The following is a 21,833-nucleotide window of genomic DNA, read 5'->3' on the forward strand; positions in this document are numbered from 1 at the left end:
GACCTAATGAAATAAGACCTTTGAAATACCAGACGTGATATTTGGAAATAAAAATTGCAAAACTTTAAGTTTTGTATAATTTTAGAAATATTACTTTTAATCTCTCCTAGTGGTAAATTTTAATTACTAACATTTTCATATCTTATATAATTATTATGAATAATCAGGATGATTGTCTTCCTATTCCCTAAGAAATTTCATGGTGAGTATTATAACCCAGTCTGACATCATATCCCTGACCTTAAATTACTGTATTAGGAATTTTCTCCATAGTCAACTTCCTTACCTCCTAGGTTGAAACTGTATCTATTCTGGTAAGGCAGTTGTGAGGCCATTGTGTGGTTCTGTCTGTCACGCGTAAACTCAAGCACGTATGTGAGATTTGGGTTTATACTGTCAGGATTTTAGACAGTGGTATTTGATCGGAATTTGTTGTCTTTCCTGGCCTCTACTGAGGCTCTTGCATATGTCTGGAGACTGTTTGACTATAGTGCTTGGGGGATGGAAAAGGCACAAGTTACCCCTCTAGTATCCCTGAAGGCTGTTTGCATCTTTCATTGTAGCACTATAATAACACAAAGAAGTAGCCAGTAGCAGTTTGATCTTTTAATGTGTATCCAGGTGTGGACTGTTTGCCACTCTAAGTCATGTGGCCAGGATAGTAAAAGAAAACTACTTCCTAATGGAAAGACCTAAACACACACACACACACACACACACACACACACACACACACACACACACACACACCCTATTGATGATAGATCTGAGAGGAACAGAGCATTACAGATATATGTGTTACGTAGATGTCTAGTATATCATCCATACAGAGCTGTAGGAAAATTGCTTTTCCAGAGATAAATTACTAAAACGCTCCTAGAGAAAGGGGTCAATCCAAAAGATTTTGATGACCATGAGGGAAACATTGAAATGAGAAAGAAATGAACAGTTTTGTTTTCTAATTTTGCATGCCCAAGAGTAAACACTTGATTTATTATATCATAAGCTCCCCGCACTAGAAGTTCTCCAGAGGAAGATATTATACGCGTTATTTTTCAGATAAAAGAAAACAAAAGAAAGCAAAGAAAAGCTTTACCTTGATTTTCCATACCACACCACTAACCAGTGATTAAACCACCATCCTAACATACATCAAAATCCATGCTCTTTAACTGACCATAAACATCAGTGATGGTTGTCTGTCGTTATTTAGCTAATTGTCCAACAATACAATAAACCTTGCAAGGCAGAAATCTTACATATTTCAAGGAACATCAATTATCAATGGCATAATATTACTATCTGTTTACTATCATGGGCATCATGCATTCTTATTAGAAGAAGAAAATCTCGGGGGTGGGGGAAAAAAAAAGAAGAAGAAAATCTCTGATTAATCATACGCTCAATAGCAAAGAGAAGTCCATGTAACAATAGGGTTTTTCTTTTTTAAATTTTTTTTTCTTTTCTTTTTCAAGAATCATCCTAGAACCAATAGAAGGCAAGCATGTTAACTTTGCTGTCATGATTAAAGTGTCAAAACTCATTAACTTCACTGTAATTTACCCAAATAAAAAGCGCAGTTAGAAACTGAGTAGTGGGAATACAGACTTTCATTTTGGTTTCATTGAGCAGCTCTGTAATAAGGTAGCACACAAAAAATATGTTTCATCAAGTAATTCTATCTACTAAAGGTGTATCTTTTCATTGTGGGCCCCAGGAGGACGTGGCAGCTGCAGAGAATCTCAGTTCCCCCTGTAACACCCCCCTTTTATTCAGGAGGCAGAAACAAATCTTCCCAAATGAACCCTTTAAATATGAAATGATCACCAGAGGCTAATTGAAACAACAGACAATTGAAGCAAATTATGCATTCTTCCCTCAGATAAGAGACTTAAATTATAAATCCTTCAAGACTAGGAAGTGTGAAATAAATTGAAACGCAATTAAGTGTCAGAATTAATGACATTTCCAGGTTATTTCTTATATAATCACCCAAAGTGCATTGAGGCTTTGCAAACTGTTTTTTCTTAAACACATCTCAAGTTTTACTTTTAAAAATGGACAAAAAGAAAGTGAGCTTAAATCAGATTTTGGAGGTCCACAGGTACAGTATTTTCTTTCCTTTGCTATTCTTTCCTACCCCATGGTTCTTAAACTAAAATTGGGTTAGCAGTGAGCAGAAGAGCATGACTTGATTCAAACCCTGCTAAGTCATGTGGTGAACTAGTATGTAGGGCGGCTCATCTCCCATCAAAACATCAAGTCCATTCTATTTTCATTAATTAGTACAGTAGAAATTTTGAGAAGCTGATAATCTCTGAGTGTCTTGCTGGAAATAGTAGTCCTGATGATGAAGTCACTTCCAGGAATTTCAGTTAATTTATTGCTTTATTTCCACAGATATTGATACCTGTGTGACTTTTTTTTTTTTTTTTTTTTGCAGCTACCAAGACTGTGAGTAGTGGAGACAAGTTAATTAATTTAAGAGGCAGGGTCTCAGGCCAGAGAGTAGACTCAGGTAATGGCTTACCACACAAGCACTTGAATAAGAGCCCAGATAGCACCTAAAAGAAAGCTTTGTGTGTACCAATAATATACTTGCTGTGGAGGTATTGTTAGATGATCCCTAAGGATTGGTAGAAAGTTGGCCTACTCAAATGAAATTTAGAAATAACATGATGAATGAAAAATCCTGGGTCAAAACCTAAACTGTAAACTTAAAGAACTAACTTTTATGCAAACAGACACCTTCTGTCTTACACAAACTGAGTGGGGGGAGGGAGATAGAGATAGGGAGAGAGAGAGAGACAGACACAGAGACACAGAGACACAGAAACAGAGAAATTCACTCTGAATTAAGACTGAGTAAGTGACATGGTTTCCATCTTATCTAAAGAGTTAATGCCTTCCTACATTGTAAAAAAATGGGATAAAAGAATTTTTCTATGACTTAAGAAACATGTGGTACATCTACACAATGGAATATTAATCAGCTATCAAAAACAATGACTTTATAAAATTCATAGGCAAATGGATGAAACTGGAAAATATCATCCTGAGTGAGGTAACCCAATCACAGAAAAATGCACAAGGTATGCACTCATTGATAAGTGGATATTAGCCCAAATGCTTGAATTACCCTAGATGCAGAGAACACAGGAAACTCAAGAAGGATGACCAAAATGTGAATGCTTCACTCCTTCTTTAAAAGGGGAACAAAAGCACCCTTGGGAGGGAATATGGAGCTAAAGTTTAGAATAGAGGCAGAAGGAACACCCATTCAGAGCCTGCCCCACATGTGGCCCATACATATATAGCCACCAAACTAGATAAGATGGATGAAGCAAAGAAGTACAGGCTGACAGGAACCGAATGTAGATCTCTCCTGAGAGACACAGCCAGAATACAGCAAATACATAGGCGAATGCCAGCAGCAAGCCACTGAACTGAGAACGGGACCCCCGTTGAAGGAATCAGAAAAAGGACTGGAAGAGCTTGAAGGGACTTGAGACCCCAGATGTACAACAATGCCAACCAACCAGAGCTTCCGGGACTAAGCCACTACCTAAAGACTATACATGGACTGACCCTGGACTCTGACCTCATAGGTAGCAATGAATATCCTAGTAAGAGCACCAGTGGAAGGGGAAGCCCTGGGTCCTGCCAAGACTGAACCCCCAGTGAACGTGATTTTTGGGGGAGGGTGGTAATGGTGGGAGGATGGGGAGGGGAACATGCATATAGAAGGGGATGGGGAGGGGTTAGGCGGATGTTGGCATGAAAACCGGGAAGGGGAATAACAATCGAAATGTAAATAAGAAATACTCAAGTTAATAAAGATGGGGAAAAAATTAAAAAAGAAACAAAAAAGAAACAAAACTAATACATGTCATAAAAAAACAATGTCCTCTTAAGAAATTGAATTTCACATTTCTTTTATCAAGTTTTGGCTTGCATGGAACATACTCTGTAACAAAAGAAATTTTAAGTGACTATATGACAAAAACTATGTTGGACAAACTAAATAATTAAAAGGGTGTAAGTGTTATCTATGTTCAGGGTCTACAAATTATTGCCTGTACTTCAATAATGAAACTATAAAAAAATACCAACATATTAAACAATTAAACATTTAAATCATTATCTTCTAAATGATTTCTCAACAGAAAAATTGAATCATGAGTTTTGCTTTTTTGTATTCAGCAAAAGATTGAATTTCTGATTCTAATTTTACTTTAAATTATTTAAAAATCAAAGGCAGGCAGGATCAGGTATGGGGGAAGACAGAAGAGCAGCCCAGAAGGCCAAGGAAATTAATTAGAAATATGCAGCAGTGTGCGCTCGGGGTACAGGGCGATTTCTAGAAAGTCTCAGACACCAGGGATGTGAGAGGCCCCCAGGATTTAATGGAGATAAACCCAAGTCCAAATTCCCAACAATGGGGAGCTGGAACCTGAAGAGACCGCCTGGAGTAGATAGTCATGGCTCACATTTGAGGCATGGATACCCACCCATCTTCAAAATTCTTGACCCGGTATTGTTCTTGTCTAAAGGAAAGGCAGGGTCAAAAATGAACAGAAACTGAAAGTCCCTCTACAGACAGCCCCATGTGTAGGCACCAAACTGTGACACTATTGATGATGCCATGTTGTGCTTGTAGGCAGGAGCCTAGCAATGACTGTCCTCTACCAGCAGTGTATTGAGACAGATGCAGAGACTTACAGCCAACCATTGGACTGAGATCTGAGACTCCTAGGGAAGACTTAGGGGAAAGATTGAAGGAGCTTAAGGTGACGACAACCCCATAGGAAGAACAACAGTGTCAAGTATCCTGGACCCTTCAGAGCTCCAAGACACTAAGCAATTAACCAAAGAGTACACATGGGCTGGTTCATGGCCCCTGCTACATATTTTGCAGAGGACTACCTTGTCTGGACTCAGTGGGAAGGAATGTGCTTTCATTCTGTAGAAATTTGAGATCCCAGTGAAGAGAGATAGATTGTAGTGGGTGGGTTGGTGAGCACCCCTCAGAAGCACAGGGGCCAGATGAGGGGAAGAGCTTGTGGAAGCGAATCAGAGCTGGAATGTTAAATAAAATAATTAATAAACAAAGAAAAAAGAAAAATACTTAATTTCCCTAAAATACTAAAAGAAAATGTGTCATAAAAAAGAATGAACAAAAGAAAGAACGAAAGAAAGGAAGAAAGAGAGAAAGAAAGACAGAAAGAAAGAAAGAAAGAAAGAAAGGAAGGAAGGAAGGAAGGAAGAAAGAAAGAAAGAAAGAAAGAAAGAAAGAAAGAAAGAAAGAAAGAAGGAAGCAAGCAAGCAATCAAGCAATCAAGCAAGCAAGCTTGTTTTTAGGCTTCTAAGATTTTTCAGATTCATTGCTTTTTATTCCATTATTTTTGGTATCAACTCTTCCCATCGAACTGGACTCCAATCTTCTGTTTATTTTCTTCTTATTGCTTCTACTTCATCCTGTAAACATCTCACAATATTTACATTTGCACACCTAACAGAAACAATCTAAGGAAGGGTAAGTTTATTTTGGTTCATTGTTTCAGGAGAATCAATCCATAGTTACTTATTCCATATAATTGAGCAAAATATCATGATGGAGGAAACACAGGACAAGTCTTCTGCTCACACCAACAAGAAAATTAGACACAGAGAAATAGGAAGGGAGTGTATATTACTTCCTAAAATTTACCCTCCTTAGCCTTTCTTCAGCTAGGATCCAAGTCTTACAATTCCTGGACTACAGAAGGTACATGAGACCACCTCTACGTAAACACTGGGTGCTGCGCAGGCACAAAAGCATCTTCTGCAAGAGGACCTAATTGAGTACTGCCTGGGAGACCCAGGATTGCTGGTGCACACAATGCCAGTCAGTCAGGAACTGCTGTTTAGAAGAGAGTCTTTCCACCAGGGCACAGGTGGAGGGTATTAAAGGAGCTTACAGTGGAGCTAGCTGCTTATCTGCTCCAGGAGTCTGTGTCATTGACTGTGCCACCTCACCTCCAACCCCCAAGGGCACCACTGGACACTTCCTAGACTATGCCACCACCTGGAGACTGAGTGTTCAAATTATGGATGTGTTGAAGACATCTCAGATGTAACCTGTGACACCCATGAAGGATAGAAATTGAGATGATGCAAATATTTCAAATTGGGTTCTTTTCAATATAGTCTCTAAGACAAAAATGATTTTGACAAGTTTTAGTAAGACTTGCAATGCAGAGTGAGAGAGGAGTTGGGATCAGGGTAACAGGACTGAGGCTCCTTCTTTATACAGTAAGTGTGGTATACATTGAAGAGCTATACAAGCACAGTCAATCTGATGAGGATAAAACCCTTATGGTCAGCCTGCTGTTCAGTGGGCAGAAGGGAAGAAAGAGGTCAAGAAATACCTAGTATGTTCTTGCAAAATGCAATGTCAGCACAAGCAAGTCTTGTGACGCTCATGGGGAGGTAGCATTTGCTACAGTGGTATTTTTGTTTACAGCTGCCTAACAGGAGGATGGCATGAAAGCAGGAGGATCATACTTACACAATTAACTCAGTAGCAAACCTCATATAAAAGTAGTTTAGAACTCAGGGAAATAAGTAAGCTCCCTAGCTTGCCAAAGTGAAGTCATATTGCATTCTTATGATTATTAGGAGATGTAATATTTTTTTATCTGTGAAAAAGCTAATGGTCATAAATTTCCTTCTTATTAGGAAGGTAAGCATTTTCCAAGATGGATGAGTTTACAGTTTTATGCATGGAGTTGGAACAGAACATAAATAATGGTTTGGCTAATATATCGCTTTCCAACCTCAAACATTATTGCTTTTAATCATACCTATTTTGCCTCTAGTTTTTTTATTAAAATACATTTTTGACTCAGAGCCATGATTATGGATGAAAAATTTTTTCACATATATGAATTTCTTCTTATTCCTCTATATTATCAATGCCTTGAACATACCAGACATTGAATAAATGTCCTCAAGTTAAATTTATGGTAGATGGAGTTAAGTCTATATATTTTCCTTGAAAGGATTGAATTCAGGAGAGAGTGCCTATATCAGTCAAAACACTAAACAGTAATATCGAAAACTGAAAATATGCTCTCCACAAGTATTACACTGTGATTGTCCATTTCTCTGTTCTATAACAACAACTCATGCTCAAGTGCCTCGAGACTTGTTTCTAAACTGAGTTATTTATTTCTGAACGAAACTTCCCTGTATTTCTGGTACAATAGCAGAGACTTCCACCAGGTTATGAATGTGAGAACACCAGGCAAATCAAGTTTTTAACCATCTTGTCATCTGGATATTTCAAACTGAGCTGACAGAATCATGTCCCTAGTGAGAAGTGTACTGTGTTGCCTCTGGCCATGATTGCTTCATATCAGGTTGCAGTAAGATCGATGGGCAGAAAAAAAGGGATATGGATCTTGTGGTGATTTGGGTCAATATCAATTAGTTTCCCAAACTCTGTGTCGTCTTCCTCATCTATGCTGAAAATGCATCAATATCTACTTGATGATGCTTTTCTGGGGACAAGTAGAGGATGTAGAAACAGTAACTGGCCATGAAACCATTAAATGTCACATTAAACATGTCTGGCAGGCTGGAGAGAAGTGGCTCAGTGGTCAAGAGCACCGACTGCTCCTCCAGAGGTCCTGAGTTCAAATCCCAGCAACATGTCTGGCACACAAAACCATTCTTTTTCCTTTGAGTCTAGAGATAGTAATAATGTAATAGGATGACATTCAGGCCGATCATGCTTAGAGCCACGTGTTTGTAATTACCATTTTTCCATCATGTAACCACATCACATATCTTAAGACATAAAGGAGGTCATCAAGAGTCTCAGACTTTGTGTCACAATGATTGATAGCTTATGAATAACATAGTTTAAAAGAGGCTAGATAAGTTAATAGATTTTAAGAAGGCCCATGTATCTTTCTGAAGGTACAGCCCATCATTGTGTGGGTCAGTATATAATTTCCTATTCCATAAGTTGATTTGTGAAGCTTTATAGTTTTGCTTTACATATACTTCTGCCTATGTGACCCCTATAAACTGTACTTTGTCAACCCTGAATCTGTCTGCCGTGTTCTCTAGTCTCACGATAATTGCCAACTGTTTCTCCTGCACCAAATATCTACCTATTCATTATCTCTGCTTCAATTTTGTCATTTAATCTCACCTTTAATAAAGTGGGTTTTTTTAAACATGTGATTTAGACACCTATGTCTCATATATCAGTATCTTTTAAACAGATTTGATCTGGTGTGGGTCTCTCAGAGGAAGCTACCCTTAGTTTTTCTCCTGATTAGTTTTCCACATCCCTCCTAGTTCAGAATTCACTAATGTATCTTTGTCTTGTAGGGGAGTGACTATGAGTAATGCATTTGAATTCCATGTCTCTGTAGTTCATAAGGGAAATTGGCACAACTCTGTTCTGCATCCTTTAACTCCATGAAGTCACATGACTTACAGTTCATCTGAAGAGCATGCTGTATAAGAATTTCAAATAGCCAGTATTATATCACATGCTTTGTAAATATTCCCTAAGTCATTTAAAGCAGTATTGATGCACATCAAAAATAACAATTTCTTTGAGCTTGTGTTGACTTAGCTGACCTGCCCTTGAAAATGTAAAATCAGATTTTTTTCCCAATATAAAATGTACATTGTAAGTCTCCCGAGTGCCAACATTTTGGAGTACTGCTAACAACCACTATTACTCAAGATTTAGTGGATTAGATGGACTGCATGTGGCTACTTGACTTGTCCTTCCTTTCTTCTAAATACTTTAACTATTTTCATGTTCCAAGTAATCTACTTCCAGGCTTCCAAAGGAGCTCTTCTCTCAGCCCTTATCTTGTATCTCTCAACAGTTTTACATCAACCATGTCTTGAGATCTCTGCCTTCCTTGTGTTACCACAATCCACTAGAAGTACTGAAGAACCATGGGCCACTTCTCCAGCTTGAGAGGTGAATGCAGGTTTTATAGACATCAGAATTCCAATGACATATATACTTGTTTTGAAGAAAATTACTACAGTATATCTGTCATAACCTTCATTAAGAGTGATGACAGATGTGCAGATTTCAGATATTAGTCACCCTAAATTTGAATTTCCTCAACTTCACAGAAAATAATTTTGTTCTGTACACTGCCTTTCTGTAATTAAATAGAGATACTTGTACATAGTCTTCACCTTCGAAATGGGTCCTTAATTTTTTTCCAATAGTTGTTTATGATAAGGATGGTTAGGAATGTATTGCTTTCCACAGCACTTCATTGTATGTGCTCTAGAAGTCTGTTAGCATTATGATCACTATACATTTAATATCACCATCCCTTTTAAAGGCTCGCCGGACTGCATTCATAATTCTCAGTATCAAATAAAAAATGAAAATATTGGGGTTGGGGATTTAGCTCAGTGGTAGAGCACTTGCCTAGCAAGCGCAAGGCCTGGGTTCAGTCCCCAGCTCCGAAAAAAAAAAAAAAGAAAAGAAAAAAAATGAAAATATTTCTAATTAAGGAAGCAAGAGTAAAGCTTCACCAGGGGTTAGCTTCCTGATAGGTTACTCAATACAAGTGGCTAGTCCTAAACATAAATGCATATAAGCAATGTTAAATTGATTTTTTAGACTCTGTGTGTGTATGTGCCCACACACAGACTTCTCTCTCTCTCTCTCTCTCTCTCTCTCTCTCTCTCTCTCTCTCTCTCTCTGTGTGTGTGTGTGTGTGTCTGTATGTGTGTCTGTGTGTTGTGTGTGTGTTTGTGTGTCTGTGTGTGTGGTTGTGTGTGTGATATGTGTGTGGTGTGTGTGTTTGTGTGTCTGTGTCTGTGTGTCTGTGTGTGTGGTTGTGTGTGTGTGTGTGTGTGGTAAGTGTGTGTGTAGTGTGCGTGTTTGTGTGGTGTGTGTGTGTGTGTGTGTGTGCACCAATAATAATTAAAGAAAAGACTTCATTCATATGAGAAGGAATGGGAAGAAAAGAGAGACCTGGAAGGGTAAAGATAATGTAAATATGGTACTTTTGTTTAAAAATCTCAAAATATAAACTACATGTAAAAATAAGTCAAAAGGAGATAAAGAAATAAATGAAGAAGAAAAAATCTGTCCTATATCTTAGACCGACTGTTTAGAAATTCTCCAAGGGCATGGGTATATAACTTTGTTCTCTAAAGCAAAGTACAAATGTGGTATGTCCCAGGCTCTTTTATGGAGGAATATGAACATTTGAAAATCTAATCTTAAATTTTTCAGAGATCATAGCTGGCTCAGGGACTTTTGATCTCCTTTTGTGGATAAGACAAAAGGAAAAAGACTCCTCATATATAGGAAATTGATGTTTGCTCAGACCAGCTGATGAACTCTGGTATGAATTTATACCGAAACGCCAATGATCACTGTTGCTAAGACTAGTCGATCTTCTCTTCTGAGAAGTTGTACTAGTACTCCAGTGATCAGTCTTGCTCAGTCAAGATGATGAACTGTTAAAAAGTGGGCCAATTGTCCACTGGCCTTTTCCTTCAACGGAAGACTTGCTAGTGAATCACTGGACTCTTGACAAAATTCTTTGAATGTTCTTTTGCCATTGCCCAGCCTTTTCTTGGCTTTCTTAGATGTCTAGCATTGAAACATCTGTTCCTCACTTTATTCTCTGCCCTAGGGGCTAATGAGTAAATTGGTGCAATGCAACTGACTCTGTGTATCACAAACATGCTGCTTCTGGCTCTTCAGCTGTCTTCCTGTGAAAACTTGAGTGGCTTACTCCATCCTCTAAATTAGGTCAAGCATGGACAGTAAGAATACTGTACACCAAGAAGAATTAGGATGGGATAAAGGGCAATGGATTGAGAGTTTTAAACAACATCAGAAGGTCATTTGATTCAAATTTCACTTTCTTTATTTTAGCTTTGATCATTTTACTCAAGTGTTTGTTACAGAATATTTCTTGAAAAGATTAAAATATCCCATTCATTTGTTCTTTGTTTTAGTGTAGTCTTCTCTCATGCATGTTATTCGTGGTTCTCAAGAGTTGTTTTGTATATATATATATATAGTGTATATCTTGCTTACGGAATAATAGATATGTATGTATGGAGAGAGATTTTAGGGAATTGGCTATAATACTCTGAGTCCTGGAAGGTATGCAGAACAAGACTGCAGGTTGGAATTTATGTGGAGAGCTGATGTCATGTCAACATCAATTTAAATGTAGCCTAGAAACCAATTTCTTCTTTTTCTAGTCACTACAATCTTTTCTAACCATGTCTTCAACTGATTTGATAAGACTACCCTGCATCTCTTTTATTATTTGAATCCACATGCTTTACTTAAATCCATTTATTTTTGTATGAGTCAAATTTAAATATATTCTTTTTAACCCTACATGTTTTGTGCTTTTTTATGGGATTCATAAGGGTGCAAAGAGTATGTCTCTGTGTATACATGTGTGCTGTTGTTGTTATTGTTGTTGTTGTTGTTGTGTATGTATGTGTGTGAGTGTGTGTATGTGTGTATGCGCATTAATGTGTGTGTGTGTTTGTGCATGTAACTTTTCTTAAGTTCTTTTTCTTCTGTTAATTTTGTCATATTTTAATGTTTTTTTCCTTACTGGATTTTATTTGGTTACTATCCCTTAGATGCCTGTTTGTTTCCTAATGAGACAGAAAGGTATCTTTGGAAAAGATCAGAGATGGGGAACAATTTGGAGGTGTAGAGGAAGAGGAAAATATGAACAGGATATGTTTTATGAAAAGAATTTATTTTTTTATTTTTAATCTTCTTTATTTATTTATTCATTTTTGCCTCCCAATTAATGGACCCCCTTCCAGCCTATGCCTTCCAGAGTTCCTTCCTCAATCCCTCTTGCCTCTCCTCAGAGAAGATGGGGTCTCCCCTAGGTTTCCCTCACCCTAGTACATCAAATCTTTGGAGTAATACAGCATCCTCTCCCAGTAAGACCAGACAAGGCAGCTGAGTTGGGGAACAGATTCAACACAGGCAACAGCTTTGACAGCGCCGCCACTTCACACTCCAGTTTTTAGGGGACCCATATAAAGACTGAGCAGCAGATCTGCTTTTGTGTGCCAGGATCCTCATTCCAGCCCATCTATTTTCTTTTGTTTGAGCTTCAGTCCATGTGAGCATCCAAGGATCCAAGTTAGTTGACTCTGTTGGTCTTCCGTAGAGTTTCTAACCCTTTCAGAGCCTTCTATCCTTCCCTAAACTCTTCCACAAATGTTCCCAGGCTCTGTCCAATGTTTGACTGTGGGTATCTCTATCTGTTTCAGTCAGGTGGTGTATGGAACCTCTTTGAGAACAGTTATGCTAGACTCCTGTCTGAAAGCCTAACAGAGTATCATTAATACTGTCACGGATTGGTGCTTCCCCAGAAGATGGTTTTCAAGTTGGACTGGTTATTGGTTGGCCATTCCCTCAGTCTCTTCTCAGTCTTTGTCCCTGTATTTCTTTTAGACATGATAAATTTTGGGTTGGAAGGTTTCTGGGTGGATTGTTGTCCTTATCTTTCTACTGGCAATCCTACCTAGTTATAAAAACTGGATTCTTCAAGTTCCATATTCCCACTGCTTTGAGTCTCAGCTAAGGTCACCCACATTGACTCCTGGTAGCCTCACCTTGAGGCTCTCTAGCATTCCTAGACATTCTCCCAGTCCTTCCTCTGTCCCCAGCCTGGCCATCTACATATTTCGATTCATTTTTTCTGACTCTCTGGCCCTCTCTCCTGTCTATCCCTACATCTGATCCTGACACACCCCCCATTTCTCTTCCCATCCCCTCTGCTACCTGATTCCCTCCTTCCTTTGACTCCTATGCGTCCTATTTTTTTCCTCTTCTAATTGAGACTCAAGTATTCTTGCTTGGCCCTTCTTGTTTAGCTTTTTTGCATCTATGGATCATATTACAGGTATTCTTACTTTATGGCTAATATCGCCTTATCAATGAGTGCATATCATGCATGTCCCTTTGGGTCTGGGTTATCATACTCACTCAGAATGATATTTTGTGGTTCCACCCATTTGCCTGCAAAGTATATTATGTCCTTGCTTCTAATAGCTGAATAGTAAATGATCTACATTTTCTATATCCATTCTTCTGTGAGACATCTCGGTTGTTTTCAGTTTCTGGCTATAATAAATAAAGCCTTGGAACATAGTGGTTTTTAATAAAAGATAAAAGAAGAATACATAGGAAATGATCATGCCTATGGGGTCCCCTAACTTACGTTAGCTTCATCTTATCTATAACTTCTTTATGTATTGGTTTGAATAAGTGCTTGGACCTTATACTTCTTCTCTAGGTAACTGATCACTATGGCTCAATGCCAAGCAGCATAGACTATACAGTCTATATATAATCAAGTCAGTTGCTATCATGAACATCTGTAGGATGTGCCAAGTACATCGTATTGATTTTCAGTGAATACATATACATTGAACATATATTTAATAAAGTTCATGTATGTATTCAAAATAAAATATCTACTTACTTGCATCTAGAATAATATTTGAAGAAAACATAGGGACCATAGTCTGGTTCCACTAAATTATGGTCCATAGGAACCATTAGACTGGCCCACAAAATTATATACCTTTGTGTTAGGTGACATTATTTTAGAATAGTTTTGCCCTTATTAAAGCATATTATAAAAACAGTGAAAATGCTTACAGTGCTCACAATTAATTTTTCTCTGTTACTAGATAAAAATTGAATTTTTGTCTCAATTATCAAATACTAACATCATTCTTGATTAAGTGGGGTTTGAATATTTTTCGTTTCTGTGGTTTTAACCATGCTCCTTTTTGATCTAGAATGTCAGGTAGAATCAGCATCACACTGTTCTTGTGTCCCCTTTAAATTCCTCTCACTGTAATGGTTTTCCACATGATCATCTACTTTTTGTAATTTTAACAGACTTACAAAGTATGTGTCAAGTTTTCTTTTGAAATTGACTAGAACTATATCCCTTTTAGCTTCCTTTTCCTCTCTCTGGCTTTTCTATGTGCCCACACTCAATTTATCATATGGAATTCATCATATGGATTTTTTTCTGCTATGATTTCAACATATCAAAAATATTGCAATATTGTTTGTAAGAATTAACAATATCAAGCAAGATAAATGTTTCAGTGAATAGGAGTTTTTAAAGTTTGTGTATGTTAATACAATAGTTTCCTTGAAAACTATGTATCCTTTTCATATGTGATAACATGCTATGATTTCCATTATTTCTTAATCAACTAAGTTCATATATTCACACATACGTATATTTAAATAAACTTTCAATATGGACATCCATGTTTGCATTTGTGGAATATATTCTAAATAATTAAAGAAAGCACAACCATTTATGTAATGTCTTGGGGCTTTGCAGTTGGTCAGATACAGAAAAATCCACTTCCCTTGTATGGATTCAACATGTCTATTGCTTCAAATCTCACAAGGGATATGGTCAGATATTTTGATCATTCCTGTTCAATTGATGTAAATACAACATTTAATCATATTCATAATGTGTATGTTCAGAAAGTGAAGAAAAACATCCATCCATGTGTGTAAGCAATGTTTGCTTTCTTTTTGCTAAGATTTGTTATAATTTTTCATTTATTATGCAGCTAGTTGCTGATTCTCCTTCCTATAGTAAGAGGATGTTTAATATAGTCTCTAATTTGTCACATGCCTTATGTTGTAAAATGTTTTTAAATATTTGATAATTTCTTTCTATATTCAAGTTAATTTGCTCTGATAAATTCTTCAAGTTTTAAAATGCTAAATATCATCCTATATTTTTCTTGGAACTTTACAACATTTCTCATAGTTAAAATTGTTCAGATCAGAATTCATATTACACCCTAGAGTGGATAGGACATGACTTCCACCAGCGATGGCTACATAGACTGATTGAATCTCATTTCCAAGACTGATATGCACTATACATGCAATATTTTTTATTCCAAATACTTGTATGGTAATAAAAATAGTTTTTAATAACTATAAGCATGTATCTTCTTATGCTTTTGGATAATTTCCCACAAAGCTTTAAACTTTTCAGATGGTTCAGTACCTTTTTTCATATTACCCATTTGAATTAGATTGAATAGTGTAAAATCATCATATTTGAAAGTGAAGTATTAAATGTATAGACAAGCCAGGAAATTAAAAGACTTACATGAGTAAGTCTTTACATTGAAAATAATTAACTTTCACTTCTGTAACGGTTTTAAAATAATTATCAGGTCTTTAATATAAATGGCATTAATGAAATCTATTTTATGAAATCCTCAAAATGTTTTAAAGTCCTGTAGGGAATGTATCATCCACACAGGTAAATGACTAGGTATGCTAATTATAATGGTTGGCAGAGTCCCATAGACTATTCTTTCTCTTTGAACCTGTGAACTGTTTAAAATTGTGCCTTGCTGTTTCACTCCCCTTTGACTTCTATGACTCTATAACCCCACTTCACATTCCTTCCATCTGAAGAATGACTGCTTACCTTAAAAGAACAATATCATTCTAACATCATTTGTTGGCTTGCCCTAAATCTTTTTGTCGGCCGTTCCTAAAGCAATATTTGGATCATTACAGACTTTAGTCATGATTCCTATTTTTATTGTTTTTACACTGTGTTTATTTGCTTTTAAGTCCATTTTAATTCCTTTTAAACAGCAAAATAGTGAATTATTCCTAAAACATCAAACAATGACTTAATTTTTTATTTTAAATAAGATCATCTTTGCATTTTTATTACAGCATTTATGAAATTATTTCATTTTGGTGGATGTCCTGAGATAAACTTTAGAGTGTTAAATACTTTTCTGTGTTTTGCAGCTATTCAAATTAAAAGGTGTATAGCTATTTTTAAATCAAGCCACCTACTGACTACTAACACCTGTTGCACGTTTAGAAACTTCCCCTGCATTAAACAAAAATCACTGTTACACACTATCCACCATGGGGACTATTGATTTGAACATTTTAAATACATTCCCCGGGGCTGGGGATTTAGCTCAGTGGTAGAGCGCTTACCTAGGAAGCACAAGGCCCTGGGTTCGGTCCCCAGCCCCGGAAAAAAAAAGAAAAAAAAACAAATAAATACATTCCCTTATCGTGGAAATAACAAGTTCACTTAGCACAGTTAAAAATCAAAGCTGGAATATCACAGGTACTGCCTTAAACCTGAATAAACAGAAAATAATTTGTAACTGGTGGGGGTGGGTGTTAAAATCCAGTAACTGTGAAATCAATTTGCTTACTATGAGCTCAAGAACATTTCTGGTGTTTTAGGTTGCAAGCTGATAGATTTCCCTCCCATGGAAACAAGAATCTGATCAAGGGTAAAGCATCAAATATGATATTTTTCAGATTCCGGTTATGTATCATTCTTAAGCAGTACACACAATGACTTGTTTATTATCTTCTCCAGATATGTTCTGAGGAGAAGTAAACTGCCAACAACAGACTTTATTCTGAACTGTTTCTTTTTTAATATGCAAAGATGAATCCTTTTGAAGACACCTGCAGGGACAGACTTTCAAAGGTGAGTCTGTCATTAAACCTTTCACCATTTCCGTGTTACGTTGAAAGATGAGAATCCAGGACACTGAAGATGTCCATCAATGAGACGATTGGTGAAATGTGTAGATATGTATGATTTTATGATCACAATTGGCTGTGATGTGAATGTTAAATGCTCCAGATATAATATATATTAGCATTTATTTAGACTACTCACAACACAGATAATTTTTGAAGTAGAAGTTTCTTCCAGGAATAAAATCCACTCTATCTATCATCTATCTATCTATCTATCTATCTATCTATCTATCTATCTATCTATCTACTATCTATGAATCTAATCTCTCCATCCATCTATCATCTATCTACATATTATTTTCTTTTCCTTTTTTCTTGACAAAGGGCTCTATATACCTCACCATTATGTTACCTAAATTACATTTTATAATATTTTATATAAAACTCACAGCATTCATTTTGCCTCTCTATCCTTATTTTGCTCATAAGAATGAAGAAACTTGAGTTTCAAAATAACCCTGCCATATAAACTCCAATGAATCAATAGTAAAAATTGATTTTATAGCCCTATCAAAGCGACATTTTCATATTTTAGTATCCTGTTTTATGTCTGCTAGTATTAATTTGCATGATAAAGAAAGAAAGCAAAGTTTCTAAGGTCATACAAATAGTTACAAGTTCCTGAGATTCAGCTCAACGTTTTGAATATTATAAATTACATTTGTTTGTTGTTCTGTTTTGTTTAAGACTGGGTTTCTCTGTGTAGTCTTGGTTATCCTGGAATTTGCTCTGAAGAACATACTGACTTCAAACTCAGAGATCTGCATGCTTCTGCCTCCTGAGTGCTAAGATTAAAGACCTTTATGATCACCACAGGGTGAAACCAAGTTCTTTGCAAGGAAATGTCCCATATTATTAATTCAGTTCCAATGGATATCATACAAGATATGGACCTGTAGGGAAAATGGTTGCTCTCTTCATATTAATATTCACCTAATTTTCCGTTGTTCTTATATATGTATCCATAGAGTTGATAAAATGATCATTGGATATTCAAAGAATTAAGGAAACATTTCTTTCATAGCTAACTTTATTAATTTGTGTAGGTTTATTGAGATGATTATTCATAGAAGAAAAGAGAAATGCTAAACACATAAGAGTAAATAAGCAGTAAAAACTCCCAGTCCAACACAATTATCAGAATTTAATCCCTTAATTTGGTTATAAGAAAACATTTAGCTTATAAACTTTCAGCTTGTGGATTGCAAGGAATTATGTGGGTGGAACTTCTGAGCCTTACCTCATATTACAAAAAAAAAGTCTTTCCTTTTTAGGGTGCTATAAAGAAAGAGACTAGACAGACATTACATGTGGATAATAAAAGGGAAGAAATGAGAAAACCCATATGCTAAACATCAGCTATAGGTTTTACAGAAGACAGACTTGATCTTGTGTTCATAGAAGAGATACTAACATTTGATCAATAATAATTTCTACTATAAGAAGAGCAACATAATTTTGAAACAGAATTTTATATATTCTTTACATAAAGTTGAGTTAATTTCTGTTGCCTTAACATCCTTTGGTGAACAAGCAACTACCTCTAAAGGTAAGAGACCTTATCTTATCCACCACAGAAGGTCCTATATGTCTCAGACATCACATGATTCTCATAAAGTGACCCATACTGCATGTATCACAATAAGAGAGCCTTCTAAAAGGACAATCTTGAACTTTTTTCTTAAAGGGAGTTCAATTAGTCTTGAATAACATCTACACAAGCTGAGAAGATATTAAGTACGTATTTTAGCTCTGGGTAAAAGTTTAGAATTTTAGTGCAAGCACAGTTTATGCATGTTTGTGTATTGCTCTATCAGTCTGCTCTCGTCCAGTTTAGTCCATGTTGAAAATGTGGTTAGTTACAGCTCAGATTGGCTTTATTTCTTTTCCCCTTTAGAATTCATGTAAAGAGAGCCTGTTATTCAGCAGATATCATCTTGTACTCTGTGTTTTAGCTCAAGAAAAATAAAAGGCTTATCTATCATTACAGTTTTGGTGTTAAGTAGATGAAAGGCTAACTGGATCTGATTTTACCACATGTATCATTAAAATACTTGCCAGTTACAGAAAATTTTCCAGCAATTCCCTCACAATGGCTCACATGTTGCAGCTAGATGCTGAAGCTGCTCACAGCTGGGCCAGCAAGAGCAATGCACAGACACAGGCACTGCACACCAGGAATTGCATCACCCACAGCTGAGGTGGAGCTCAGCTGCTTCCTTGATGAGACCCAGACAGCTCTGACTTCACAGAAAAAGGAATGTGGTAGGCAGGATTTTCACAAGAGCATGTTTAAGGTAAATTTGAGTAATGGAATCATGCTATTTTATTAAGATTTAATTATTTTATTTTATGTGTCTCTGTGTTTTATATGTATGTATATCTATGTATTCACATGTGTAAAGATGCCTGGTGCTCAACCGTTAGATGGAGTCAGATCCCCTGGAACATGAGGTGCAAATATCTATGGGCCTGGTTTCTACACACACACACACACACACACACACACACACACACACACACACACACCCTCCTGCACATATATATTTGCACACGTGATGTCTTGATTTCCATTCTCTTTCTGTAATGACACACCATGATGAAGGCGATTCTTACAAAACAAACATTTAGCTGGGGCCTTGCTTGCAGAGTCTTAGAGGGTTGGTCCATTATCATCATGTCAGAAAGAATTTTGGCAGTTGGTCCAGCATAGTGCTAGAGAACAGCTGCAAGTTTTACATCCTATAAGCCAAGGATAGGGGTAGGGAAGGAGAAAGGGAGGGAGGAAGAAGGGAAGAGACAGAGACAAAAACAGAAACTGGCATGTGTTTTGAAATCTCAAAGCCCATCCTTAATAAAAAATACTACTCCAAACACATTCCTCTTAATTCTTCACAAACATTTCTTCTAACTGGGGACTAAGCCTTCAAACATAAAAACTAGAAACAATTTTATTAACTAAATTTCAAAGATGCCCTGATATCTGTTTAAAGCAAATTCATAGATTTCATGGCACCATATTGAGGAGAATTTTTGAGCTAAACAGATATCCCATGAGAAAGTTAAACATGAGTACAGATAAAGGACACAACATTTTTCACTTACTTATCATAAGCAAGTCTTTTTAGCTCTTTTTGATTCTTTTTCTTTTTCATTGGTTATTTTATTTATTTACATTTCCAATGTTGACCCCCCCTTCCTGGTTTCCCCTCTGCAAACCCCCACCCCATTGCTCCTCCCCTTTGCTTCTATAAGAGTGCTTCCCCACTTACCCTCCCAATTCCTGCCTTACCACTGTAGCATCCTCTTATGCTGGAGAATCAAGCCTTCACAGGCCAAGGGCCTCTGCTCCCATTGATGCCAGATAAGGCCATCTTCTGCTACATATGTAGCTGGAGTCATGGTCCCTCCATGTGTACTATTTGAGTGGTGATCTAGTCCCTGTGAGCTCTGGGTGATCATGCTAGTTGATATTGTTTCTCTTCCTATGGGGTTGCAATCACCTTCGGGTCCTTTATTCCTTCCCCTAACTCTTCCATTGGGCTCTCCAGGCTCAGTCCGATGGTTGACTGTGAAAATTTGCATTTATATTCATCAGGTGCTGGCAGAGCCACTTGGGGGACAGCTATACCAGGTTCCTGGGAGCACGTACTTATTGGCATCAGCAATAGTGTCCAGTTTGGTGTCTGCAGGTGGGAGGATCCCCAGGTAGGGGTGGTCTCTGGATGGCCTTTCCTTCAGTCCCTGATTCATTTTTTTGGATCTGCATTTCCTTTGTATAGGAACAATTCTGGGTTATTATTTTTTTTGAAATGTGTGAGTGGCCCCATCCCTCAACTGGGAGCCGTGCCTGTCTACTGGAGATGGTCTCTACAGCTTCTGTCTCTCCTTTGTTGGGTATTTCAGCTAATGTCATCCCTGTTGGATATGGGAACCTCTTCCTTCCCTGGCATATGGTACTTTCTACTTGCTATCCCCAATTCCCTACCCCACATTGCTACATATTTCTGTACAATTTTCTGGCCCTCTATACTTCTGTCCTGAATCAACAGCACAGGGGAAAATTTTCTGCTCAGAACACCAGTGACTCAGGCTCTTAGTTCAACTATTGACAAATGGGATCTCATAAAATTGAAAAGTTTCTGTATGGCGAAGACACTTTCAGTATGAGTAAATTGCAACCTACAGATTAGGTTACCAACCCTAAATCTGGTAGAAGACATAATATCCAATATATACAAGAAACTCAACAAGTTAGACTCTGGAGAATCAAATATCCGTTGAAAAATGGGGTACAAGAGCTAAACAGAATTCTCAACTGAGAAATCTCAAATCTCTAAGATGTACCTAAAGAAATGTTCAATGTCCTTAGTCATCTGGGAAATGCAAATCAAAATGACCCTGAAATTCCACCTCACACCAGTCAGAATGGCTAAGATCAAAAATTCAGGTGACAGCACATGTTGGTGAGAATGTGGAGAGGAGGAAGACTCCTCCACTGCTGGTGGGATTGCAAGCACAGCCACTCTGGAAATCAATCTGTCAGTTCCTCAGAAAAATGAAAATTGTTCTACCTGAAGACCCATCTATACCACTCCTAATCATATATCTGAAAGATGCCCCAACATATATAACAAGGAAACATATCTCTTATATGTTCATAACAGTCGTATTTATAGTAGCCAGAAGCTAGAAACAACCCATTAAATCCCGTAACAGAGGAATGAATATAGAAAATGTGGTATATTTACACAATGAAGTATTACTCAGCTATTAAAAACAATAACTTCATAAAATTCACAGGCAAATGGATAGAAGTAGAAAATATCATCCTGAGTGAGGTTACCCCATCATAAAAGAACACACATAATATGTACTCACTGATAAATAGATATTAGCACAAAAGTTCAGAATACCCATGACACAACTCACAGACCATATGAAGCTTAAGGAGAAGGAAAACCAGAGTTTGGATGCTTCACACTACTTAGAAGGGGGAACAAAATAAACCCAGGAGATAGAGGGAAGAACCTGGGAGAAAAAAAGAAGGGGAAGGGAGCAAAAGGGAGGCAGGATCTTTTTGATTCTTGATTTTTTTTTATTAACTTGAGTGTTTCTTATTTACATTTCGAGTGTTATTCCCTTTCCCGGTTTCCGGGCAAACACCCACCTAACCCCTCCCCCTCCCCTCTTTATG

The 21,833-nt window shown here is 37.1% G+C and overlaps 1 long non-coding RNA gene across 4 annotated transcripts in view; it reads left to right on the forward strand.

Annotated features, from left to right (window-relative positions):
* LOC108351289 (uncharacterized) overlaps positions 1–18,927 on the forward strand; it is a 232,111-nt gene extending 213,184 nt beyond the window's left edge. For all 4 annotated transcript variants that reach the window (XR_005506175.2, XR_005506173.2, XR_005506170.2 and 1 more), the window contains 2 exons: positions 16,467–16,580; positions 18,747–18,927. This is a non-coding gene — a long non-coding RNA (uncharacterized LOC108351289). The remainder of the gene's footprint in view (positions 1–16,466; positions 16,581–18,746) is intronic.
* The last annotated feature ends 2,906 nt before the right edge of the window (positions 18,928–21,833 follow it).

This window comes from Rattus norvegicus, chromosome 6 (genome assembly GCF_036323735.1).
Source record: "Rattus norvegicus strain BN/NHsdMcwi chromosome 6, GRCr8, whole genome shotgun sequence".
Classification (NCBI taxonomy): domain Eukaryota; kingdom Metazoa; phylum Chordata; class Mammalia; order Rodentia; family Muridae; genus Rattus; species Rattus norvegicus.